Source organism: Phocoena sinus, chromosome 14 (assembly GCF_008692025.1).
Source record: "Phocoena sinus isolate mPhoSin1 chromosome 14, mPhoSin1.pri, whole genome shotgun sequence".
NCBI classification, from domain to species: domain Eukaryota; kingdom Metazoa; phylum Chordata; class Mammalia; order Artiodactyla; family Phocoenidae; genus Phocoena; species Phocoena sinus.
Window position 1 is genome coordinate 80624847 of NC_045776.1, and position 27393 is coordinate 80652239.

At 44.9% G+C, this 27393-nt stretch overlaps 1 protein-coding gene across 4 annotated transcripts in view; it reads right to left on the reverse strand.

The window, feature by feature from the left end:
- The window catches only part of CUX2 (cut like homeobox 2), a 261309-nt gene that overhangs the window by 175391 nt on the left and 58525 nt on the right, over positions 1-27393 (reverse strand). The gene's annotated exons all lie outside the window — the stretch shown is intronic.

Genomic DNA, 27393 nt, shown 5'->3' on the forward strand with positions numbered 1-27393 from the left:
GGGGACGTGGGTTCAATCCCTGGTCAGAGAACTAAGATCCCACGTGCCGCGGGGCAACTAAGCCTGCGCGGCACAGCTAGAGCCCGCACACCACAACAAAAGATCCCACGTGCCACAACTAAGACCTGACACGGCCAAAAAAAAGAATGTGGGATAATGGTGGAAGGAACATAAAGTTGGATCAGGCAGAATTTATTGATATGGGCTCACTAAGCAGATAGTCTGCATTTAATGTTGCAGCTCAGGAAGTTAGGTAGTTCTCCAGTTTGGTTGGTTGGTTGGTTGGCTGAAATATGGACGAAAAAGTGGCCCACACTGAGTGAGCTGGAAGTACTAGACCTGCCTTGTTTTACTGGAGAGAAAGGGAATCCAAGGCTTGGGGAGACTGGAATGTTAGAATGGATTTGTCATCTAAGATCTACTTACCCACACTGATTGGGGGGGACGTATGTGTCCAGAAGACATACCTTTCATCACAACTGTGAGAAACAAATTTGCAAGGGGAGCCCTGGCAGTCTTGAAGAGCTCTGTGATTGCTGTTCCCTGTAGGCCAGACCTTATGGTGGGCACTGCAGTCACGGAATTGGGAAACCTAAGTACAATGGGAGTAACTGGATCTCAGGGTGGCAGGGCTAAGTGGTGGCACTCAACTGCCAAAGGCAAGGTGGGCACGGTCATCATAATGGGCAGCAGAGTTAGAGCTGTAATCAGAATAGTCTGACTCACCCAGACCTATGGCGTTGCCTAGGTGATCACAGTGTTCCTATAAGTGATAGGAAATGTACCAAATTCTTCCTGAATCTGGATAAGCAGAAAGTTCTAGGTCTCATGAATAAAAATCTAACCTGAACCATAAAAATAGTCATGGCCCCTCAATCAATTCCCACACACAGAGCCCCTTGAATGCAGGGGAAGCCAGGTTCCCTGGAGGAAGGACTCTGGTACACTACTGAAAATTTATAACGTGAAATCTTTCTCCAAGCCTTCCCCAAAGGGACTGATGGCCTTTTACCAAGATGACTTTGCACTAGGTTAAAGGAAATAATCAAACCTTTTGGGGACAGCTTATGGAGGTCAGGTGATCGATGGAGTTGTAGCTCAGGTCTGTCTCACAGTGGGTCCAGTGGGTCCCCACCCCATCTCGTGGTTATTTCCCCAGTTCTGAAACATATAATTGGAAAAGATATACCCAGCAGCTGAATTTCCACATTGGCTCCCTAACCTGTGAAGTGGGGGCAATTATGGTTGGAAAGGCCAAGTGGAAGCCACTAGAACTGCCTCTACCTAGGAAAAGAGTAAACCAAAAGCAATACTGCTTTTCTGGAGGGACTGCAGAGATTAGTGCCATCATCAAGGACCTGAAAGACGCCAGGGTGGTGATTCCCACCACATCCCCATTCAATTCGCCTATCTGGCCCGTGCAGAAGGCAGATGGATCTTGGAGAATGATAGTGGATTACTGTAAGCTTAACCAGGCGGTGACTCCAACTGCAGCTGCTGTACCAGATGTGGTTTCATTGTCTGAGCAAATCAACACATCCCCTGGTCCCTGGAATGCAGCTATTAATCTGGCAAATTATTATTATTTTTTTTTTTTTGCGATACGCGGGCCTCTCACTGTTGTGGCCTCTCCCGTTGCAGAGCACAGGCTCTGGACGCGCAGGCTCAGCGGCCATGGCTCATGGGCCCAGCTGCTCCACGGCATGTGGGATCCTCCTGGACCGGGGCACGAACCCATGTCCCCAGTATCGGCAGGCGGACTTTCAACCACTGTGCCACCAGGGAAACCCATAGCAAATTATTTTTTTCTCCAATATACCTTCACTGTTCTACCTCAGGGGTAAATCAACTCTCCAGCCCTACATCATAATTTAGTTCGCAGGGATCTTGACTGTCTTTCCTTCCACAAGATATCACACGGGTCCATGACGGCAATGACATTATGCTGACTGGATGTAGTGAGCAAGAAGTAGCAACTACGCTAGACCTTTTGGGAAGACTTGTGTGTCAGAAAGTGGAAAGTAAATCTGACAAAAACTCAGGGGACTTCCACCTCAGTGAAACTTCCCGGGGTCCAGTGTCATAGAGGATGTTAAGATACCCCTTCTAAGGTGAAGGAGAAGTTGTTGGATTTGGTCTCTCCTATAACCAACAGAAATGCCTAGTGGATCTCTTTAGATTCTGGTGGCACATAGTTCTCATTTGGGCATGTTACGCAGCCCACTTTCCAAGTGACCTGAAAAGCTCCTGGTTTTGAGTGGGACTCAGAACAAGAGAAGAGTAAACATCAGTCAAGGACTTTACCTCCTCTTCTGGGGAAGGGGTTAGTGCATTTTTGGTTGTTCACAGGACAGCTGTATTGTGTTAGATGGAATCGTGACCTTGTTATCTTCTTTATTTAGAGATTAAGTATGGTTTAAGGAGATGCATATGGAGCCAAGCTGACAAGGGGTGGACAAGTAATGGTTAATTTTATGTGTCAACTTGATTGGGCTACAGGGTGTCCAGATATTTGGTCATACATTGTTCTGGTGTGGCTGTGAGGGTGTTTGGGGATGAGATTAACATTTGAATTGGTAAACTGAGTAAAGCAGATTGTCCTTCCCAATGTGGGTGGATTTCATCCAATTAGATGAAGGTCAATACAGAACAAAAAGCTGACCCTCCTGCTAGTAAAGGGAAACACCTCCTGCCTGACTACTGAGCTGGGTTACTGCTTTTTTTCTGCTTTTGGATTCAAACTGAAACACTGGTTCTTCTTGGGTCTTGAGCCTGCCAGCTTTCAGACTGGAACTTAAACCATCGGCTACTCTGCTTCCCAACTGCAGATCTCGGGACTTAGCCTCCATAATCACGTGAGCCAATTTCTTTTAATAAATCTCTCTCTCTCTCTCACACACACACACACACACACACACACACACACACACAATCCTGTTGATTCTGTTTCTCTGGAGAACTGTGACTAATACATTTCATACCCTGGTGGCTCATTTGCCCTCTATAGATGTGTTTTGTTTAGTTTCTGCATCTTAAATATCAGGGATTTTATAAAAACTTTCAAAATTCCAGAGTCTTTTTAAAAACAGGAAGTTCTGACCACACTGTGCCTGCATTCCTGCCTGGCAATCATCATCATTTAGAACTGTTAGACTGGGCATCTACTCTCTAGTTAGCCACAGTTTTCACCACTCCCTATAGCCTCACATCTTCTTTCTGTCTCCCTCAATTATCTTACCCACTGGGCACCTGCAGAAATCTGAGTTTTCAGTTCCTGCTTCACGTGTTCCCTCCCCTCTAGACTATGAGGCCTAATGCAGCGACCATGAGTGTGTTCACCAATGCACCCTCGGCATCTGGTGCAGTGTCTGCTACAAATCTAGTACACAAAATACATTTACTGAATGAATGAATGTTCCTTGCATCCAGGACTAAAAGCTAGAAGTGCCCCAAGGCATGGCAACAATAGCTCCCTTCCAAACACCCAGCACAACTTGAGAGGTATTGGGGGATCCAGTTACGGTAGAGTGTGGGATTAAGTGTCAACTCTGAACAGGCTGGCAGTTCCTCAAAAAGTTAAACACGGAATTCCCATATGACCCAGCAATTCCACTCCTAGGTACAGACCTCAAAGAATTGAAAACAGGCTTTCAAATAAATAAGGCACATGAATGTGCACAGCAGCACTATTCACAATAGCCAAAAGGAAGAAACAACTTGCATCCATCAGCAGATGAATGGATAAATAAAATGCAGTATATCCATACAATGGAACATGATTCAGCCATAAAAAGGAATGAAGCACTGACACAGGCTACAACATAGATGAACCTTGAAAACATGATGCCAAATGAAAGAAGCCAGACACAAAAGATCACACATTATATGACTCCATGTACAGGAAATGTGCAGAATCAGTAAATCCATAGAGACAGAAAGCAGATTTGTGGTTGCCAGGGGTTGGGGGGTGGGGGACTGGGGAGTGATTACCAGTGGGTATAGGGTTTCTTTTTGGGGTGACAAAAAAAGTGTTTTGGAGCCCGATAGAGATGGTGGTTGTACAACATTGTGAATATATTAAATGCCACTGAACTGTTCATTTTTAAATGGTTAATTTTATGCTGTGTGAATTTCACCTTGATTTTTAAAGAAAGTGTTGACTGGAGCCGAACTGTCCAGGTTCAAATCCCAGTCTGACATTTGCTAGTTGTGCAAGCTCCACCCCCGGAGCCTCAGTTCCCTTGTCTATAAAATGGGAACAAAAATCGCACCACCCTCCATGGGTTTTATGAGGATTAAATGAGCTAATGCATAGAAAATACATAAGATCTGGCATATCCTAAGTGGTAAATGTTAACTATTCCTGTTATCACTCTGGGGTTCCTGAGTTTCCTCAGGTCCTTCAGGATTGGGTCAGCCAGAGGCATAGAAGACTCCTGGGGGCCCAGCAGGGCTGGCCAGGACTCCCAGACCCCATGGCTACATCTGACATCCAAGGAAGGGATCAAACATTTCCTGCCCATTAAATTAAAAGCAGAGGCTATCTATCTAGGAAGAAATAAAACTGTAAATATCAAAGCCAATGCATAACCTTCCTGGGCTTCTGTTGCAACTTCCTTTCTTTAATAATCATTGTTTAAAAGTAGTCTGGGATGGTAGGGTGGGGTGGGGATGGGTTGACGGGTCTTCCACTCCATTTAGAGTTCACTGCACACACCGACTTGTGTCCCCATATCAAATATCTGCAGCCATAAGGAACTAGCCAGTGGCTGTTTGCTCTCCGGACGTTATTTATTGCTGCTGTAAATTGGCAGGATCTCCCCCCGTGCATAACTTTTTCCCTGACTTGTTTCTTTCCAGAAGATCCCAGACTAGGGGGCCAGCCTCACAGACGCCAGCAGAACAATCTTCTTTCAACAGCATTAATTATCTGTATGGCTTTCCATAACAACAAAAGAAAAAATCTTGACCCCACTGCCTGCCAATATTTAAGGCACTAGGAGAGGGAAATCCTTTTATCTTTGCATCTCCCAGAGCAGTCTGGTTTGATAAAACATCCTTCCCATTCCCCCCCTCCCTTTTTATATTCCGAACTTTCTGGCCTGATTAATTCTCCCCACCTCGGTAAAGGGCTGTGTATACTCCTGAGTGTTGACTTGATTTTCTTCTATAGAAACATCCCTGCAAGAAATTAAAACAGTGTGTACCCCATTCTTGCACCAGAAGCTGCTTGTAAAGAGTCTTACTCCTCACTAATGGAAGGGGGCGGGGGGCAATTAAAAGATCTGTAGGGGAGGACAAGGGTTGTGGGAGAGAATGTGGAAAATGGAATATGAGTTGAGAAGATTTCTTTATTTTAAATTAAAGTTAAGGATTAAAGGCATCAGGCTTTCAAGAGTTATCGTCAAAGGCTTTTTAGCAGTCCCAAGTGGATGGGCCGTAATCTTCTTTTTAAATGGCTATATTTAGACCACACTCAGGCAGTGGAACCAGAAACTTCCAGCAGGGGACTGGATGGAGGATGGAGGATGCTGTTTTAATATCAGCTGTGGAAACGAGATTTAACCACCTAGGAGTGATTTGGTTTTGAGGAACACGTAGCACTTGGAAATAGCACGTATAATTTAAGTTATCAGTGGACAGGGTTCATAGCAAGAGTTGTGCCTAGAATAAACCTAAGAATTTTGGGAAGGCCAGGCCTCACCTCAAATGCCCCTCCATTCAAGTGGTGTCTGATTCACAGCTGTATGACACCTCTGATGAAAGCATCTGTGAGTTGTAACTTATACAGAGGTTTCTCGATGTGAGAAATTATCTTAAAACCCTGCCTCTCGTAACAGATCAATCCGTGGATAAAGTAAAGCAAAAAGGAATTGTTTAAAGGAAACACATTTATCTCCTTCTCTGCCTCCCAGTTTAAGCTCCATGATCATGTTTACTGAATCTAATTTGACTGAGTTCACCTTTATAAAGGTTAATTATCAGGGTATATTACATGTTTAATCAATATGGTAATGAACGATTCATCTCAAAATATAAGATACCAAGTTAGTTTTTTTTAAACAATTTAACAAGATTTTTTTAATGCCTGAAATGAAACACCAGTGTTGATACAGCACAAGAGCAGAATCCTTAAAAGTCTGGTGGGCAACAGGCGGAAATCCAGACAGAAGAATTCAGTAGAACAAGAAACCTTTGGGCTTCTGAGACAGCGGGACCTCCTGGGCTGACTTCAGTGTGGTTTGGTTTTTGTTCATTATTGGAACCATGAGTAAGTGTTCAAAAATCAAAAGTGACAAAGACCCAACCTGCAAAGCAACATAATCCTCTCCTAAGAAGCAAAAACACGTTTCCCACATTTCCCTCAAATTGCAAATCAAAGCAGACCCCGACATATCTTCTTTAAGCTAATCTCCAATAGCCTGGTAACTTTAAAGGGGTTTAAATTAGACCAAGTTTTTGGGTTTTTTTGGTGGTCACTCCCTTCCTTATAGGATGCTGGTGAGAAGGTGTCTAAAGGGTGCTGGGCAGGGCTGGGGTGGGTGGGAGCTAGATTTTCCTTCACCTGCAAGATTCTACCAGGCTTCCCCATTCCCCTGTCTTCTCAACAGCCCAACACCTAGCAGGGGGCCTGGGAACCAACAGGGTTAAGATTTGCAGGGACTTTTTGATGTCACCTGCAGATGCTGAACCATAGCTATTTGTGGTTTTAAGTGTAAGGAGTCACGATCTAAGCCACAATATTTCCAAGTCTATGCAATAGCTAGTGAACCCGCTAGAAGTCTTATAAAGCACATCTAAATGCACCAGCTTGTCATTCATTTATTCTTTTGTTTATCCAACACATGTTTACTGAGCACCTACTATGTACCTGACCCTGTTCATGGCGCCAGGGCATATGGCAATATATAGGAGAAGGGAAATGGTCCCTTGTCTTTATGGAAGTTAGAGAAGCACAAGCAAGCAAGCAACTTCAGTTCAGCGTTGGAGCTGGGTGATGGGTATATGGAGATTCTCCACACTATTCTCTTTTTGTGGACATTTGAAATGCTCCATAAAACAGCTTTAAAAAAAATAGTAAATGCTATTTATTTGATCAATTTGTTCCCCAGACAAATATTTGTTAAATGAGACCCAAGGGTCAGGCACCAAGGCAGGAGAACAAGACCAAGGGGCTCCTCACCTTCAAGGAACTCAGTCTAGCAATGGTGGATTTTCCCTATTAGATGAGTGAGGACAGTTAAACCTGTGTGAAGAACTTGGGGGGATTGGAGGGGCACTCAAAAGACCAACACAACCTGCCAGCTCAGTGGGAACATTCAAGGTGACTGTGTGCAGAGATTCTAAGAACACCACTTTCTGGATTAAAGGAACACTGTAGATGGGGATTGGCAAGCTGTGGTCCATGGGCCAAATCTGGCTCACCTCATTTTGCAAATAAATTTTACTGGAACACAGGCATGATCATTCTTTAAAGTCTTGTCTACGGCTGCTTTCACACTACCATGGCACAGCTGAGTACTGCAACACAGACTGTATGCCCACAAAGTAAAAAATATTTACTATCTGGCCCTCTAACAAAAAAGTCTGCCATACTCTGCCCTGAAGTGTTCTTCACAGAATATTGTTGATAAAACTGAGAAAGTTTTTGTGAATTAAATCCCCAATCTGCCTTCTTTGGTGGCCCAAGTTTTTCACACACTGAGTTTGCTTAGAGCTGTAGTTCTCTACCTTGGCTATCACTGGAAAGCTTTTAAAATCCCTCATGGCCAGGCCCGACACCAGACCAATGAAATCAGACCCTCTGATGGTGGGTCCTGGAAAAAAAAGAAATCTGGATTTTTTTAAAGCTCTCTTAGGTGATTCCAATGGGCAGCCATGGTTGAGGACCCACGGCTTAAAAGGAGAGACATCAGATTGGCGTTAAGTTTTCAAGGATGAATGCAGACTGTTGATCCAATGCATTAGCCGCATAGAAGTTGGCCCACCTCTAAAACCAGCTGGATCCATGGGGAGGGCCAGTTGGTCCTGGATTGACTCTGATGGTAACATCCAGTTGGGAAAGCAGGTGGGCTACAGGAAGTGGTGTGCTGGTAAATATTTAACAACTGGCTCTCCAGGGAAAAAAGCTCTGAAAGGTGGTGCTTGCCAGTTTCTATGGTATAAATACTCCCACTACGGCCAATTTCAATCTACCAACTAGACATCACTGAAAGCTGGGCTAGGAAGATATATATGTACGGTAGTAATACATTATATAGTATTTCCAGCATACAGATACAATAGATGTAAATAACCTCAAGAGTATATAACAGTAAAATATGTAAAATGATTTGGAAGTGACAAGTTTTGAGTATTTATTACCGTGGTTTGAAATAAATATAATTTATTTAACTGTAGTTAGGTTACGTAATTTAATTCTTAATAATCTCTTGCAAAAGTCCTGGAAATTTAATATTTGGTTCTCCTGAGCTGGTACAAGGTGGTTCTACCACAGTGGAGACAGACCTTGGAGATATTAAGTGTTTGGTTCCAGACCACAATAAAGCAAATATCACAATAAAGCAAGTCACATGAATTTTTTGCTTTCCCAGTACAAGTTATGTTTATACTATACTGTAGTCTACTGAATGTACAATAGCATTATGTCTAAAAAAATGTACATACCTTAATTTAAAAATAACGCTATTGGAAAAATGGCACTGATAGCCATGCTCAACGCAGAGTTGCCGCAAACCTTCAATTTGTAAAAAATGCAGTATCTGTGAAGTGCAATAAAGCGAAGTACAACAATATATGAGGTATGCCCGTAGTCACTTCAAGACTCAGAAGGTCAAGAGCTGGCTGGTAGTTACTAACAGAATTTACATGGGAAGTATAATAAGGTAAAGGACTGAAGCTTGCTGCTTCCTGGCAGGAAGACCTTGGGAAGGTTGCTTCCCTGAGCCTCAGATTTCTCATTCTATTAAATGGGGTTATTATAATATGGGCTCTATAGCCAAGATGGCTTGGACTAAAATACTGCTCTATGACTTCCTAGCTGTGTGGCTTTAAGCAAGTAACTTCAGATCCCCTATCTGTAAAATGGAGATAATTATTGTATCACCTGATGGGGGTTGAAGGGTTGAAAATGCTCTTCTGGGTAAACAGTATATGGCATGTGGCCAATAATCAATAAATGTTAGTTCTCATTATTATTGTACAGGTTTGTGTAGAATCACATGAATTACTTCTTTATTGGGTGCTAGTGGCAATCATTCATACTGTTTGCCAAATATTTCTGGCTTCCTCCCTTCTGTCTTGGCTACTTGTGGTTGAGTGAGATCATATGACTAGTTTGGGCCAATGAGCTGAAAGCAGAAGTGATGTGTCACTTTCCAGGACGGAGTGTTTTACTGTTGCCACAAGACCCTCTGAGAAGTTCATCCTTTCAACACAGTGAATAGACATTAGAGCCGACAGCTGCTCCATTAGCCTGGGTGCCTGAATAACTGTGGTGAGCAGAGCCCACTGCCTACCTGCAATGGACACGTAAGCCAACGGGACTTGTCATGTGAGCAAGAAATATGCCTTTGTTGTGTTAAGCCATTGAAATTTGGGAGATCTTTTGTTACTACAGTATAATATAGCCTATACTGACTGATACATTGCTAAATAAATGGTGTTTATTACTACTCTTAAGAATACCTCCATTGTCTCCAAAACTATAAATATCACCCCAAAACTCTCAATCTAGATCATATGCCTCTAACAGGAAAACTTTAACTAGTTCTTTAACTTTAACTAGATTGCTAACTCTGCAATTGCAGGCCGATCACACCAGTTCTCTGAGCCTCAGTTTGCTGATCTGTGATACGGAAATAATAACGAGGATCGCATTTGCTTTTGCATGACCAGGCAGTTGTGCAGCTATAATGACAGTGTGCGCTGCATAACAACAAAAGCTATCATCACTGGAAGAAATTACAATCTCTGACTGTGATAAAGTTAGGTTATTTCCATTGCTCTTCTTTAAGCTCCCAAGAATTCCAGTCAAGTTTTTGTTTTGCTTGTATTAACCACCTCTGGATCTAATTCAAAGGGAACAATATGTCTGGTCTCCTCCTTCAGGGCTCCTGCCCAGGACTCTACATCCTTGAGCAACTTCTTTCTCTCTCTCATCTTGCCCCGAATCACCAACATTCTGCAACATGCCTTGGCAACCTGTCCCAACAATCTCACTCCTTCTCAGAAAGTTCCTCCTAAAGTCTCCCTTAGCAATACTTACTCTGGGGATTTAATTAACACTGGTACCTATATATTGACTTATGATCAAAATGCAGAATGAAATCTATATACCCAAGTAATGTCCACAAACCATTTAGTTAACAACAGAATGCCCCTCAACTGCCAACTTCTTAAACCTTAAGGGGAAAAAAAAAGACTCTTAATTTCATCACTTTGTCCTCACCACTTTTCAACGTTGTGCAGGCTTTGGCATTTCCTAATTATGAGCACAGCCTAATTCAATCAAGATTCTGCCACTGCTTTTTCAAATGTTCCAACTGATGCTGTGAAAGTAACACCTTTCCCCCCTCTCCCCAAATAAATTAAACCTCTGTATTATACTCATTACTTAAAATTCTCTGTAGATGAATTATTTTATTTTAAAAAATCACAATTACACACGTCTACCTGTCAAGCGAATAGGAGTCATATACTGCACATCAGCAGGAACTAAGAGTTAGGCAAAAGGCCAAGAAAGGGGTGGGAGGATTCGGCCTTGGTTTCTCCATTAGCAAGCAGACACCACGGTGTGCATCGAACTGTGACTGACAACAGCCAGTGACCTGCAGATCTCTGCCAAAAGAACAGGAGGACATTCGTTCATTCATTCCTTTATAAATCTTTATTGAAAACTTACTGTGTGTCAGTCTGTGAACAGGCAGACCTGATTCCTGTCCTTATGGAACTTATGACACAAAACAGATAATCATACAAATAATTATTACCATTGTGATAAGTACCAAGAAGGAAGAGAGCAAGGGCACCAGAGGGTATAACAGGAGCTATATCATCTAGTCACGAGGCAACGAAGACCTCCTTGAGGAGATGGCACTTAAGCTGACACCTGAAAGAGGAATAAGAGTAAGCCAGACAAAGAGCGGGGGTCAGAAAATGAAGATATGCTATGTTCATGGATTGGAAGACTCAATATTGTTAAGAAATTTCATTCTCTCCAAATTGATCTATGGATCCAATGCAGGCCCAGTCAAAATCCCAGGAGTTTTTGTTTTTGTAGAAATTTATAAGCCAATTCTAAAATTTATATAGAAGTTCAAAGGACATATAATGTCCAAAGAAATTTTAAAACAGATAAACAAGGTTAGAGGGCAATCTATCCAATTTCAAAGCTTATTGTGAAGATTAATAAAGTGTGGCACTGTTGTAAGGACAGACATATTGATCAATGAAACAAACTAAACAGACCCACACAGATGCTCATCTGATTTTTGAAAAAGGGCACCAAAGCAATCTAAAGGGAAAAGGGAAATTTTTTAACAAATGATGCTGGAACAACTGGATATCCGTATAGAAAAAAAAAAGTGACCCTCAAATCCTTACCTCATACCATACAAAAAAATTAATTTGAGGTGGATCAGAGAGCTAAAATAAATGCTAAAATAACAAGGCATCTAAAAGAAAACATGAGAATAGATTTATGGTTTGGGGGTAGGCAAAGATTTATTAGATAGGACACAGTAAGAAAGAGTGTTCCAGACAGAGAAGACAGCATGAGCAAAGGCCCTGGAGAAAGAAAGAGTTTGATTTTTTTAAAAACTGAAACAAGGCCAGCATGGCTGCAGTGTGCTGTGTGAGGAAGAGAGTGGTAGAGTTTAAAACGCCAACTGCTGCAATGATCTTTATAAAAACCCTGCACTTTAAGAAATGAAAAGACAAGCCGCAGACTGGGAGAAAATATTTGCACATCACATATCTGACAAAGGATTTAACTCTAGAAAATATAGAGAACTCTCAAAACTCAACAATGAGACAAACAAACAACCCAATTAAAAAAATGGGCAAGATATTTTAATAGGCACATGACCAAACCAGATATACAGTTAGCAAGTAAGCACATGAAAAGATGCTCAACATCATTAGTTATTAGGGAAATGCAAATTAAAAGCACAATGAGATACCACTGCACTCCAATTAGAATGGCCAGAATTGAAAAACAAACAAATAAACAAAACAAACAACCTGATAATGCCAAGTGTTAGGGAACACAGAGAACAGCTGGAACTCTTCTACACTGCTGGGAGAAAAGCGGAATGGCACAGCCACTTTAAAGACTGGCGTTTCTTAAAAAGTTAAACATACGCTTATCAAATGCCCCAGCAATCCCACCCCTAGGTATTTACTCTAGAGAGATTAAAAACTATGGTCACACAAAAACCGCACAAAATGTTTATAGCAGTTTTTTTCATGGCTGCCAGAAACTGCCAACAACTCAAACATCTCTCAACAGGTGAATGAATAAACAAACAGTGATATAACCACACAGTGGAATATTACCCAGCAATGAAAAGGAGCAAAGTACTAATACATGCAGCAACATGGAGAAATTTCAAATGCATTATGCTAAATGAAAGAAGCTAGATTTAAAAACATACACACACACACACACACAAACACACATTATCTGTATGTATGTATTGCATCATTCCATTTATATGGCATTCTGAAAAAGGCAAAACTTCAGGGATACAGAGCAGAGCAGTGGTTTTCAGGTAAAGGGGATGGGGAAAGGGTCTGAACATAAGGGAGCACTAGAAAAGAATTTTAGAGGGTGAGTTAACTGTTCCATATTCTGATTGTGGTCAAAGCTCACAGAACTGTACAAACAAAACAAAACAAAATTACCCTATGTACGTTAAAAATAAAACTTCACCAGTCATCTCATCTTCTGCTTAAGCATTTTGCCAGGTTCCCCACCACCTACTGGAGAGAATCAAAAGTTCTTAGCCAGATGTCCAAGGCCAGGCTTCTCCCAGAGAGTACTTTATACCCATCCGTGCTCCCTCTGCAACTCCACAGCTGGCAGAAACTTCAGGGCTCCAGGCCTCAGGGCCTTTGTTCATGCTGTTCCCTCTGCCTGGAATCCTCCTTCCCTGGCAAACTCCTATTCATTTCCCCAAATGTGGCTCAAACGTCACCTCCTTGGATAGTCCACCCAAAGTGTCTAGCACTGAGGCTGGGTCCACAGAAATGCGAAGTGCAGCCAGGGCGGGCAGAATGCTGTGGTTCAATGTCCAGTACTTAACGAGGTGGTGGCCAAATTACATTTTAGATCAAAGTGTCTATATTCCGAAAGGGTTATCATGTGGGAAAAGCAAGAGAGGCAAGGAACATCTGTCCAGCTTTTCTTAATATGGCTTATTTTAACCTAAAGAAAATGACGAACTGGAAACTCTCAGAAGATGGAAGTCCAGACAGGGTCCAGCTACTCAAGAGGGAACCAATCCTCAAGTTCTGCCCCTTTGGGGCCTCCAAAGCACACAACTCATCCTAAGTTTCTCCCAAGCCTCCATGTCCCTGTGTCACAAGTCCACAGTGAAGAAGCAGTTCCCTCCCCACGCCCAGACAGATGAAGGCAATAGCAAAGCCCCAGAACGCCACTTAAGAAAGATTTCTTAGGCTGTGGCTCTGCGAGTCCGAAATTTAAAAAGCGGGGTTTCAGCATCATGCAATTAATGCAGCAAACATTGATTTCTGCACCATAAGAGGCCGGTTCATTAATTCCAGATGCTCCCACCAGTCAAACCAAGGCTCGGCTTCTTTGCAAGATGAGGCAAGTGAGGATACTGAATTTTAAAATTCCTTTCTGCAGCAACCTTTATTACCAAACAGAGCATAAAACCCACCCACCCAGACTGCTTAATTCTTCCTAAATAATTAACAACACCTGCTCACCTCCCTGTTTACGCGGGCAAAACTGAAAACGCTGCTCGGCACCCAGTGGTCTCTCCTTCTTATGAAAGGAGAGACCAGTTAGCCCTCAACCTCGGCCTCCCCCACCCATCCCTGAACAACCAGTGTATTTGCTTAGTGGAATATTCTTCTATGACTCCCAATACCAGATCTCTTGACTGGATTAGATTTTTCTCTGAATCACCTTTGAAAGGTAAAGACCCAACGGGGACTTCCTGATAAAGATATCTGGGGGCTCTTTGAGGTGAAAAAGAGAAAAAGATGTCCCTTGGGAGAGCCACTTTCCTTTGGAGGAGGCTTCTGCAAGTTGAAACCTTCCTTCTCCTTCCTTTCCTTTTTTTTTTTTTTTTTTTTTGTAAGGTAAATTTCCCTTCAGGGGAGTTGGTGGATTTAGCAAGACTCAAACTCTATAATTCAGGCCCAGGAAGGTGCAGGAATTGATCAACCAACTGTTGGGTTTTCTTGTCAATCAACAGAGCCTTGCCGCTTAGTGTGGTCCACTAAGGTGGCTCATCATCCCCGGGAGTCTGTTAGAAATGTGGACTCTTGGGCCCCATCCAAGTCCTAGTGAATAAGAACTTACATTTAAACAAGAATCCAAGGTGACTCATGTTCATGTGAAAGTTTCAGAAGCACTGGATCAAGTGGTCTGTTTCAGAGAAGTGATAATGAGGAAGAACCATTGCCATATCTGCAAGGTGAAAGTAGGAAGAATACTTTCTGCTTGGCCTGCCCCAAGCTAAGATGCCCAGCCCTGCTACTCCAAGAACCATTATAGCCCTCAGATAAAACCTTCCAACAAGGCTGCCAGCCCAGGTCATCGGGCCACTGACCCAATCATGACATCCTGGCATGGTGCAGAAAACCCCAAACCACAAAGTCCTCAGTACTATCCAAAGGGTGGCCCCTGGACCAACAGCATCAACGTCACCTGGGCACTTGTTAGACAAGCAGAATCTCAGGACACTCAAGGCCTACTGATTCCCCAGGCATCACTGAAGCTCTCCAGGAGAGTCCTATGTACTCTAAAGTTTGAGGACTACCGACTGAGATCTCTGAACCTCATGCTGATATCTGGCAGCCACCAGGCTGTTTTGAGGGACTCCTTCAGTTGGACTCCAACTCAACTTGGGCCTTGGAGATGGCGGGGAGACCCACCATTGTTTTCTAAATGAAGAAGTAGTTGGGGGAAAAGAATAAAAGTGAATAAATGGTTCCCAGTGGGTCATTAACCTGTTACAGGGTTGGGAAAGTGATGAGGTGTCTGGGATCCAAGTTCAAAGCCACTGCTTTGAACCAACAATGAGTTTCTCTGGCGAGAGGCATCAACAGGCCCGACCCCTCCCCTCACCTGTACCCTATTCTCTGCCCCATTCTCTCAATTTCTTTATTCAAGAGCAACTCAGGGATGAAATAGTCTTTTGAATGTGTGGGTTCCCTCTTCGCCGTCCCCCTTCAGCCTTCTCAGTTATCCTGGTGAATGCAGCGAAGATTTCATGCACCAAATACCATCCGGCTCCAATTGTCATTTCAGGATTCGCACCACTTTAATGAATGCCAAAACTGTTTTTTCACTTGATAGAGCCTGACACGACCAACAATCACAGATTAGAGAGAAACTTCTTGCTTTTCAACAAAGGTTAATAAATAGTGACAGCATTAAGTCTATTCTGATTAACTATGCTGAAAGATATAACTGCTGTTTGTAACATGAAATCATTATTGGATTAAGCACAGCATATAAAAATGAAATGTGAGTTTTAATCTCAAACACAGACATGCAGGCTGCTCAGATAAAGGCGAGGTAACACTCAGAGGCTCATATTAATTTTTAAGTTGCTCTGATGAAGGGATATTATCTGTCATTTGTCTGGTCTGGATTTGATGGTCCCTCCGTGAACTCTCTTATTGCTCCCTCTCAAAAGATACTAAGAGGCAAATAGCAGTGATACCCCCCCAACACACACACCCTTCACTAAGCTGTACCACACTGAGTGGCTGAAAAAAGCATGGCAGGACCCAAATAGGGATTGATGGACCACAAGTGGCTTCACTCTTCTGGGGGTTCTTTGACTTCAAAGACCTTCACCAAGAAAATGCCAATCCCAAGTAAGGGGACGGGTTGAAGATGGGGAAGATCCACCCTGGTTTTCTAAATGAAGAAGTTGGGTGAAAGGAATAAAAGTGAATGAATGGGAACTCCCCGGCTGTCCAGTGGTTAGAGCTCCGTGCTTCCACTGCAGGGGGCACAGGTTCGATCCCTGGTCAAGGAACTAAGATCCCACAAGCCACGTGGTGCGGCCAAAGTGAATAAATGGCACCCAACAGGTCATTAACCTGGGACAGGTTTGAAAAAGAAATGACATCCAAATTCAAAGACACTACCTTGCCCCCTTCCCCACCATCCCATCCACCGTGTACACTGAAAATGCCCTGAGGTGCATTATTTTCAGACGTTCTGTACATTCATTCATTCAGCACCCAGACTGTGGTCTCTAAATACTATTTCCTAGTAAAAGGATCCAGGACTCCCTGGAGCAATGTCTGCGTCCAAAGCTGGGGTGGGAAATGTACACAGTGAGTCCGGAAATCTTCCCAGAAAGCAAGGAGACTGTCCAAGACTACTGGAGGAGTCCAAAGGATTCAGGGGTCAACTTTCAGAGGTCCCCACGCACCAGAGACTGGACAACCTGAATATGAATAGAGATAATAACTGAAATGGATGAGGACACTCCAATGACACTTGCATCCATGGGTTTATAATGATATTTAAAAAAAACTCTTATTGGCCACTTTTGGGGGACACTGGGGAAGCAACTCTTTATTTTGAAAACTGGCAAATAAAGGGAAAGAATTAAGCATTTATCCGCCCTTTCCTGGACACACTAGCCTTCAGAGTGAGCAAACAATTGATGAGGGGTGGTTTCTCTGTAGAGAAATCTTCCAGCTAAGAAAAAGAAGAGGGACAGAATCAACCTGTCAACATTTTGCAACCCCTAATGAATTAATGGATACAGGCAATGATTATCAGGGAGTGCAAAACTCAGCGGATGAAGAACTGATGGGAGACAATGGACGGATCAGGCTGACAGCTCCAAACCCCACAGATCAATCTCAATGACACAGAAAAGGAGACAGCCAGGCTTCACGTACCTCCTGACAGAAGGGCACACCACCACCCATGACGTGGTCTTGCCAAAAATATTGAACCAACATCTGGTCAAGCCTCTGAGGCTACCACCAGTTCACAGGAAACCCAGGGGATGGGGGAGTATTAAATGACACCTCAGGGATATGCTCAGCTAGATCCAATGGAGAGAAACTCTACGGGATGAAAGTCTTCTTCAGCAAGAATAAAAGAATAAAAGAGAGGAAGAGAAGGAGAGTGAGAGGAGGGCGGGGTAGAAATAGAGAGGGGACAAAGAAAAAGGGGGGGACACAAAATAAAATATGAATCGATAAGTCCATACTGAAACAAATTAATAATTGAATAGATGAATAAGTGAGGGAGAAAGAAAAGCTCTTCAACTAATAAATGTAGAGGTAATGATGGAAAGAGAAAAATCACCATTTGGCAAACACCGCAGTAATAACTGTTTCAGGCAAGAAGCATTGATGGATCTAAAATTAGTGGGCAAAAGAATTAGTAACAGAGTATTTACATTGTCTCAAAGTGTTTCCCCACAAGATACTTATTAATTACGAAGGAAAAAACCCAATAAGTTCACAGCAGAGAATCCCAGCAGACAAAAGTGACCAAAGTTAACATCACTACTAATGGGACAGATGGTCACCATGTGCCTCCTGATATGATGCATGGAGAAGGACACAACATCACTCCTGTAGCATTTCTGCCAAAATGCATAACCTGAAGCTAATCATGAGTAAACATTCCCAAATCAAGGGACAATCTACAAAATAAAAGGCCAGTTCTCATCACAAGTGTCAAGGTCATGCAACCACAAGAACACTGTGTATTACAGTAGAGAGAGGCCCCAGATTCTCCTTCACCATGACACAGTCCCTGAAAAGTCTACTTGATATCTATCTGCGCATCAAACAGTTCTCCTTCACTTAGTCCCCCAGGGTGCCTCCCTGCAACCCAGCACTGAGCACAGAAATGCTCACTGAATGAATAATTCAATGAATAAAAATCAGCTTAAACCAAAAAGGATTTTTACTGGCTCACATGACCTGAAAGTTTCAGGTTACTGACTTCAGGCATGGCTGTATCCAGCAGCTCAAATGATGTCATCTCATTCTACTTACCTCCTGACTCAGCTTTCCTCTGTGTGGGTGGGCTTTGTTTTCAGCCAGGGTTCTCCCTTGGCAGCTCCCTTTCACCAGCATGGCAACTCCCAGGGAAAGAAAACACCTCTTTCTCAGTAGCTCTAGCAAAAGTCCCAAGATTCACTCTGTTTTGACTGAATTGGGTCCATGCACTTTAATCTGTTCCATATTAAAGGACTAAAGAAACATGACAATTAAATGCAGTGCATGATCCAGGACTGGATCCTAGACCAGAAAAGGATGCTAGTGAGCAATGGGAAAAATTTGAGTAATATCAGTACACTATAGTGTTGTATCGATGCTAACTTCCTCATTTTGTAATTGTTCTGTGCTTATGTTGAATGTTTATGTTACCTTATATTAATGTTAATCTGGGTGAAGGGAATATGGGGAATTCTCTGTATTATTCCTGCAACTTTTTGTAAATCTTTTTGAAACAATTTAAAAATAAAAGTTAAAGAATAATATTTTTAAATATTCCCTAATTACCCTACCTCCAATGGTTCCCTCCAGACAACATTTCAGAACATCTCTTACTGCAGAGCACTTAGAATTATAAATTCACCTATTGCTTCTTTGCTGAATGCAGTCTCTCTTGCTGGTTTGTGAGCCCTCTGAACACATGGCACTTTCCTACCAGAGGAAATCACTATACTTTCTTTACCATCCCCTTCTTTTCCCATGTAGATTTTATTACTTTCTATAGTTACATATTCATCTGCACTTGGCTCATTCATTCATCTGTCCAGCCAATAAATCTCTGAAGGCACAGGTGTGCCAGGTAAAAGCTAGATATTGAGAACCCAGCAGTGATCCAAGCACACAAAATTTCTGCTCTTAACACAGCTTTACTCTGTCGCCACCATCAGTCTGAAATCTCCAGGGCACAGAGCCATACCTGCTTTGTTTCTTGCTTTGTCTCCAGTGCCTGTTACATAGTTAGCAATCAAAAAGTGCCCACTGAATGAATAAATAGATGAATGGCAAACACACCACCACCACCTCCTCCAGCACCTACAGCAGACATTGTTAATTGATCCCAGAACTCTTTCCCATTGAGCCTGGCCAAACAGGCATGCAATGCATTTGCCTAAGTGCACAGAAGAAGCTTTGGTTAGCATCTGTTTTAGACAAGAAGAAATGAGTGGCAAAAGGCAGGAAGTCACTGGCCTTAGAGCACTGATAAAATCCAGTGCCATGACTTCTAGCCTCTGCAGGTTCCACTGTCCCATGAGGTAGGAGACATTTCCACAACAGCAGTCAAGTTTTAGTCAACTGCTGGGCCTCATTAGATCTCACACCAACCTCCTTCCTGGCCCCTTGTTCTCCTCTCCTGGTTCAATCCAACTCAGGGGGGCAAGCATAGAAACATTCTCCCCAAACAGGGTTACTGTGCCCACGTTTCAGAGAGCCAAGAAACTTAATGAAAGTGGCCTCATGAGCTGAGGAATCCTGCACAAAGCTTACTTCTGCTTCAGACACCCTGGGACCTCCTGAAACAGGGACCACGGAGAGCTTGCCCATCGCTGTGCCAGGGTGTTTGGCACTTAATTATATTTCATTTTCTATTTTCCTCTATTTGTTTCACAGCTTTACAGCCAACTTAACCCTCTCCTCACCAAACCATGAGGTAACCAATAGTTGCAGATACAGGGAAGTTCCACCTCTGAAAGGCAAACACGTCCCAACCCCTCTCCGAGCCTGTTTTCCCATTTGAAAATGAAAGATGATGTTGTGAGGTCCGAGTGCCCTGGGTTCAGATCCTGGTTTGACCACTTCCTCTGAATGTGGGCAGGTACCTAATGCTCCCTGCCTCAGTTCCCCCATATGTGAAATGGGTCGATGCTGTGAGGATCACTAGGGAATGTGGCTGGAAAGCACCCAGCTCAGAGAGCAAGTTTGAAAGACAGTAGATGTTACTCCCATATAAATTCCCCCTCATTTCTCATCTTGTGGGAACTTCTAGAATCACTGACTTCTCCATTTCACTGGGTGAGCCTTGGGGGTGCTTGACAAATATTCCCGGAGTTAAATTTAGACTTGAAGTGGGTGGACTTTGTACAGGGTGTCTGCCCAGGTGAGCACCCCAAAGTCAGGGATCCAGCTGCCTTGGACACCTTTGCATTGTCACTGCCTTGGGTGCTGCCTGGCACAAAGGGATTTTGTGTATAAGACCATTTATTTGCTTTCATTCTTACATAGTTTTAATATCAGGCATTTGTTTTCTCGTTGAGGTTTGCAGGTCCCACCCCAGGCCTTTCTGCTCCCTGTACTCTCTGACCCCCACCTGAAGAATGGGCATTTTGCCTGCCATGCAGACGCCCCCGTCCCTCCAAACTCCCCTAAGCCAGAGAGCATGTTGTAAATATGGTCGCAGCTGTGACACCAGGCCCTGCCCAGGTGAATCCTGCAGCTCCCTGGAACTCCCCGAGGCAATAAAAGAACTTAGCTGGGAACATGGAGAAAAGAATTATAAGTGACGTCTGCATGACATCTTCACCTGACTGAATTAGGCAAGGAATCTGAGGAAAGGGGTACGTGCCCCAGTCAAGTGTCAAAAAGGTTTCCGCAAAGGAGAAACTTATGTGGCCCAAGGACTCATATGACCCACATCAGGTGGGTGGGCTAGTGAGGAGTCTGTGGGTTTGGCCACAAAGGAGGAGGCTTGCCTGGTCTAACCAGGCCCTGTGGGTGATTCAAGGGAAGGGGTGAATGACACAGAAGAGTATACATTCGGGTGCACCAGTAAATGTTACAAAGAGCCTCAGTTTTCTCACCTGTAAAACGGGGACGGCGCAGATTCAATGAGATGGTGTAAGTCAACACTTAGCACAATGCCTGGCTCACAATTAGTACTCAGCCAAGGGAGGAGGTGCAATGTATTATAATTGCTTCTGAATTTCAGACAGAACAAATGGGCCCTGATGCACAAAGCTCTCCATCAACCATTTTACCTGAGTCGCTGGCCAGACAAAGCCCAACAGCCCCTCTTCTGCCACAACCTCGCCCCTCCCAGTCCCCTCCCCTACACACTGGACAGTAGCTCGTCCCCCATCTACTGTGTGTGGTTCCCACACCTCCCTGCCTTTGAGCCTATGAACTCCTGGAACAGAAAAGTGTTTCCCACCCCTCCCCCTTTCTGTCACGCGTCAGCATTTCTTTCATTCAAGGCCCTTCTCTTGGAAGTCTTCCAGGATTGCTTCCATCAACATCCATCACCTGCTCCTTGGCACTCCCATGGCACTCTGCTCCTCTATCAGCAAGTAATACAAATTATTAGTTGTTAATATCATCACTCCAATCAGAGCTGCCATTAATTATCACAAAGAAATATTCTCAATTAATCCTCTGAATTACCCCATGCGGCAGGTATGCTCTCCCCACTTTACAGAGAAGGAAACTGAGTCAAAGAAAGGTAAAGCCACTTACACAAGGCCACCTAGCCAGGAGGTGACAGGCACAGGCTTCAATTTGGTCTGTGTAGCTCCAAAGTCCTCACTTTTCTCCAGATGAGCGCCAGAAAAGGCAGCTGAAGAGGTGGGAACCCGCGTGCCCCATCTTGAGGGGACAGGGGGAGTGTGGTTGTGAATTATAGGCCCTGGAGGGAGCAGCAGAGCTGTGCACGCGCAAGCACACACATGTACACACACACAGCTTCTTTCTGGCTTCCCCGAGTAGCCCTCTCCTGAATTTCAGAACATCTCCCCTTCACTGAGTCACCTTCCTGGGAGGAGGGGGAGAGAAATCAATATTCTGTTGCCTATCAACTCGGTTATCAAGTCAACCAGCACTGGCCCCCAAGGCCACAGCCAATCATTCCAAAATCCCCAAACCTCACTTCATTACAGTTATAAGAACATTTCCTTTTAATCATCCCCAAATATTTCTGAGGAGGCAGAAATAAATAAGACTGCCCGGGAGAAGACCAGATGCATCTTTACATGTAAGGGCACAGTGCAGCGTGCAGGGGCAGCAGGCCCTGAGCTCAGTGGGGACCGTATGACCCTCAGCATGACTCCTGGGTCTATTTTGGGGGCAGTGATGGGCCGCTCACAGGGCAGACCACCAAGGGTGGCTACTTAGAGAGCAGGTCTCAAGACATGACAGCAAAAACCCAGCCAGGAGAAACACCAAGACAGAGTCCTGCTTACCCTCTGTGTGAGACAAATGGCCCCCCCACCCCTACCCCTTCTTTCTAAAGAGGCGTCAACATTCCCTGAGGGCCACACTGGGCTGCAAGCTCACGTGGTCTCAAAAAGGACAGCCAACATGAAGATTAAGGGCTGAAATGGGAGTTGAGGTGAGTGGGGTGGGGAGCCATCCTGTGATCTTGAGGGTGTCTCTGAAGCTCACTGCGCTGCTATTTCCTCCTCTAGTAAATAGGAATGGAGTTTATAATCCCTCTCTACCTGGTGACCCTGAACACAGCACGGTAGTAATGATAATGGTGAACAGTCAATGAGCGCTTGCTGTGTCCCAGGCCCTTTCCTTAAACCCACTGTGTGAATGATCTCATTTTACAGACAAGGAACGAGTAGCACAGAGAGGTGAAGCAACTTGTCCCACGTCACACAGCCAGAAGGGCACAGAGCTGGGATTTGAACCTGGGAAAGCCCAGCTTCTGAACTGAGCCCCTACCCCCTTTCCCATCTCCTCACTGGCCTCCTGAGAGGCCCAAGTCTTTGGGATCCAATTACAAATGAACAGTTCAGCAAGATGAGTCCTGGGATTCCCTTTGGACCCTGCTGACCCATGACCTCCCATGAGCCATCCTGGGATTTGGCGTCTAAATTAAATCCTTAATGCCCCAAATCCACTAACAAGCACTTATTAGGTATCTCTCAAGTTATTTATATTATGTACGGGGCAGGAGACAGAAAGGTAAGAAATGAAACTGGCCTGTCAGGGATTCTGGCCTACTTGATGTGAACACAATGCAGCCAGGATGCAGCTGAATTAGATACAAAGCAGGAAAAAAGATGATTTGTGCTCCGAGAGAGAGAAAAATGCAAAAAAAACGATAAAGGCAAAAGGAGAAGAAGACTATAGATAGAAGCTATGGAGCTCAAGCAGGACTTGAAAGGCAGGTAGGTTTGGGATACGCAGAAGGGAGGAGAGCACTCCAGGTGGTCAGAACAGCTTGGGCAAGTGCAAGGATCCAAGCTGGTCCAAGTAGAGTGAATCCTGGGACTTTTGCTAGAGCTACTAGGAAAAAGGGGCTTTCTTTCCCCGAGAGTTGCCATGCTGGTGAAAGAGAGCTGTCAGGGGAGAACCCTGGCTGAGAACAAAGGTCACCCACACAGAGGAAAGCTGAGCTAGGAGACGAGTAGGATGAGATAACATTTGAGCTGCAGGATACAGCCATGCCTGAAGCCAGATAACCTGGAACTTTCAGGTCATGTGAGCCAATAAAAATCCTTTTTGATTTAAGCTGGCACCAGGTGAGTTTCTCTCATACAAACACAAGAGTCCTGCCCATTACAGTGGAGAGTGGCCCCGAATTCTACCTCACTGTGACATAATCCCTGAAAAGTCTATTCGAGATTCACACATCATCAGTTCTTCTCTTTCACTTGAGTCCACAAGGCGTCTCCCTGCATCCCGGCACTAAGCACAGAAAATATTCACTGAATGAATGACATTCCCCCCACAGTCAATGCTTACCTGTCCGTCAAGGTCATATTCACTGCCTCGAACCCATTCCCTGGTCTTTGAGGTGTGGGATAGTGTCTCAGTTTTCTGCCATCATCCTACCTCTGGCCATCACAATCACAGTTAAGCGATTAACTCCAGGAAATGTTCCATGCACCCACAGCTCTGCAAAGTGTGCATCTCTGAAGGGGAGGTGCCTAGATCAGGCCCCCTCTTCTGTGGGAAGCTGCCACGTTGCCCCTGAATCCAATCACTCCCTTAGCTGCAGTAAACTCAGGAGCATGATCCATCCACCCATCCGAAGAGCATTTGTTGAGCAATTACTACACACCAGACACCTTTTGCTCAAAGCGTCTGAATGAGTCTGGTTACAGAAATGAGCATGGGGGCAAAAACCCTGGGGAGTTTCTCTTCCGTGAAACAAAGAGGCTCCGCCCACACAAGCAGATAAGACCCTGAAGATAAGAGTAGTGTCCCCCACTAGACGGGAAACTTACAAACTTACCTGCTGCCAATAATAATAAAATGGTTTCCTCCTCCTAAAAATACCCCCTTCCTTGCAGACCTCAAGACATCGAATTTGAACCTTCTCGGTATCTCTGTTAAACTGGCAAGGAATGTTCCCTTGCAAAAAGATGAAATAAGAGTCATAGTAATAACAACAACCTTCTTAAAAAACCGTTTACCATGCCAGATGCCAGGCTAACTGTTTGAACTACACTTAAACTACATTTAACTACATTTTAACTACATATTCCTTTGAACCCTTGCTACAACCCTAAGAAGTGGGGAATTGGAGGCTCAGAGAGGTTAAGTAACTGGCCTGAAGTCACGGAGCAACTGAAGGAACCAGAATTTCTACCCAGATCTGGAAGATTCCAAAACATCTCCGGCCCTCAGCTTTTTCCTTTGTAAAGTAGAAATAAGTAGGACTTACTTCAAAAGGTTTGTACGTACACTAGATGAGATAATGCCCATAAAGTGTTTTAGGACACAGCCTTACTCACGTGAAGGGCTTTGCCCAGCCAAATGGAGTATTTCATCATCAGTGTGCCCCTGACATGGTTTAAGGCAGGTGGGCTCAGGGCACCATGCGGTGTCAGGCTGGGGGAAAACAGCCCTCTGTACTCGGCTCTCCCCTCTGCTGTCTGCCGCCAATGCTCAGATGTCAGTTGCCTTTTGACAAGTGCACAAAACAGTTTAGGGTGCCCACAGCCACCACAAGCCCAAGCTTGCTGGATCCACCCCGGCAGGGAGAACTGCCAGGTGGCTCTCTTGCCGGTTGGCTCTCACCCCTGGCTGCTGCCCAGAGTGACTTAACCGAGTCTGTACCCGCCTTGCCAAATCGTTGGAGGAGAGACAGCATAGCATTTGACCCAGCCCACCCATGCAGAATACCCACCCCACAACCCATGCCATGATGCCCTGGGCACTCCCAGTCAGATGCCTGGCACACAGCAGCTGCCTGTTGGCACAGAGTGGGCAAAGCTGCAGAAAGAGTGGGTTACAAGTTGTGTTTTAAAAAAAAGAAGATGATATTGTGTGCTGACGGGATATTTTAATCTGGGTTCAGGCATTCCAGAAATAACAATGATAGCTCATGCTCTACAGCACTTAATCTAACCTTTTATGTAAAGTAAGAAATTTAACCCTCACAACATCTCATGCAGTAGGTACTATTGTTAGCCCAATTTTACAAGTAAGAAAACAGGCACAGACAGGATGACTTGCCCATGATCACAATGCAAGTAGGACACAATGAACCCGGCTGTCAGCCCATGTAAAACTGCTGTGTTCAAGAAAGGCCCCAAGGTAACAACTGAGAGACAGCCCTGAGGCTGTCGGGCACAATTCCCACTTTACAGATGATAAGACTGAGGCTCAGAGAAGCTGACCAACACACTCAAGGCCACACACAGCATTTGAAGCCAGGCTCCCGAATTACATTTCGCACTACTTCCTGATTATACTGAATTTTGCACAGTACCTGGCTTCTACTCTGTAAAATCCAGCTCTCTCATACCAGCCACCCTGTCCTGCATAGGGTGATACCACAAGACAAATCCCAGTGACAAGGAGGTGAGCTGGAGGGAGACAGGGATTAAAAAGTGGTTCCTCTGGCCCCGTGGAGAAGCTCTCTGGCCACCAGGTTCCCTCAGGGGGTGGGTTTTCTGCCCTAGAGAAGCAATTATAGCAGGTTGAGCCCTGTGGGTGGCAGGGCTCAGGGCTGCTGTGGCCCCTGCAGAAGCTCTGATCACCTCCAGGGCTACGGCCGGAGCCCCCACTACCCAGCTCGGGGCAACCAAGCCCAGGGTGCCAGCCTCCCCCCAGGCAAGACCAACAACTGTCAACCAGGGGCTCTCATTGCCAGGGGTAGGCACGCCCTGAAAAAGCACATTCTGTTTCATAAAATAACTTTATATTTAGAAAGCAGCACCCAGAAACAAAGCATCCATTGCTCACATGGCCCAAGCTGCAGGGGCAAAGCTCAACAACACCACAGCGGGAGCAGAGTGAGTTCAAAACGGCGCCATCCTCAGAGGCACCTGGAGGTTTCCTGAGCCTCTGACTGCAGTCAGGGCCAGGTGGGAGTCTGGCAGCCTGTCAACAGTGCTGGCCCACTGTATTCTCGAACCCAGGAAGGTGTGTGACAGGCTGAGTTACCCAAAGACAGCTCTGCCAGGGACTCCAAACGGGAGAGGATGGGAGAGTGCCACACACGCTCTCACATGCAACACATGCACCCTCGACATGTTACATTCTCTCACATGTGTGCACGCACACACAGCATGGCTTACGCTCTCACATGCAATGGGTGCTCACATGCAACATGCCTTCATGTTCAACGTGCACACAACACACTCTCACACAACATACTCACCCACGAGACACTCTCCGCTACACATGAGCATGTGTTCAAATGCATGCTCACACACTCACACACTCCTATTACACACACGGTCATACTCACATGTGCACACACACGGCTGTATGGATGGACACACACCCACACAGACCCACACTCACGCACCCATGTGCCCCTCCAAGATGCTCACACACATCCACGCACAGATAGAAAAAGACACGCAGGGCCACAGAGAAACATGCCCAGACCCAGACCCCGCCACACCCATGACCACCTCCCAAAGGCAAAAGGACAACACAGAAAGACACACACACAAAGAGTCACACCCAGTATCGCACGTGGACAGCCCTTGCAAAGCCGTAATGCACGCAGAAAAAGACACACGGAGACCCAAACCCGCCACACACACCTGGCTGGACGCATATAAGGGCACAGGGACACATACACAGTCACAGCCTCCTGCTCTCATGCCCACAGGTCCTCCCCACCGATGGCACGTCCCGGCGCTTACCCTGGGCAGGGGCGTCCAGACACAGGCGGCAGTGCCGTCTTTCCAGCCCCAGCCTGGCAGCCTGAGCCCACTCCAAGGGCCTGTCACACAGCACCACCGG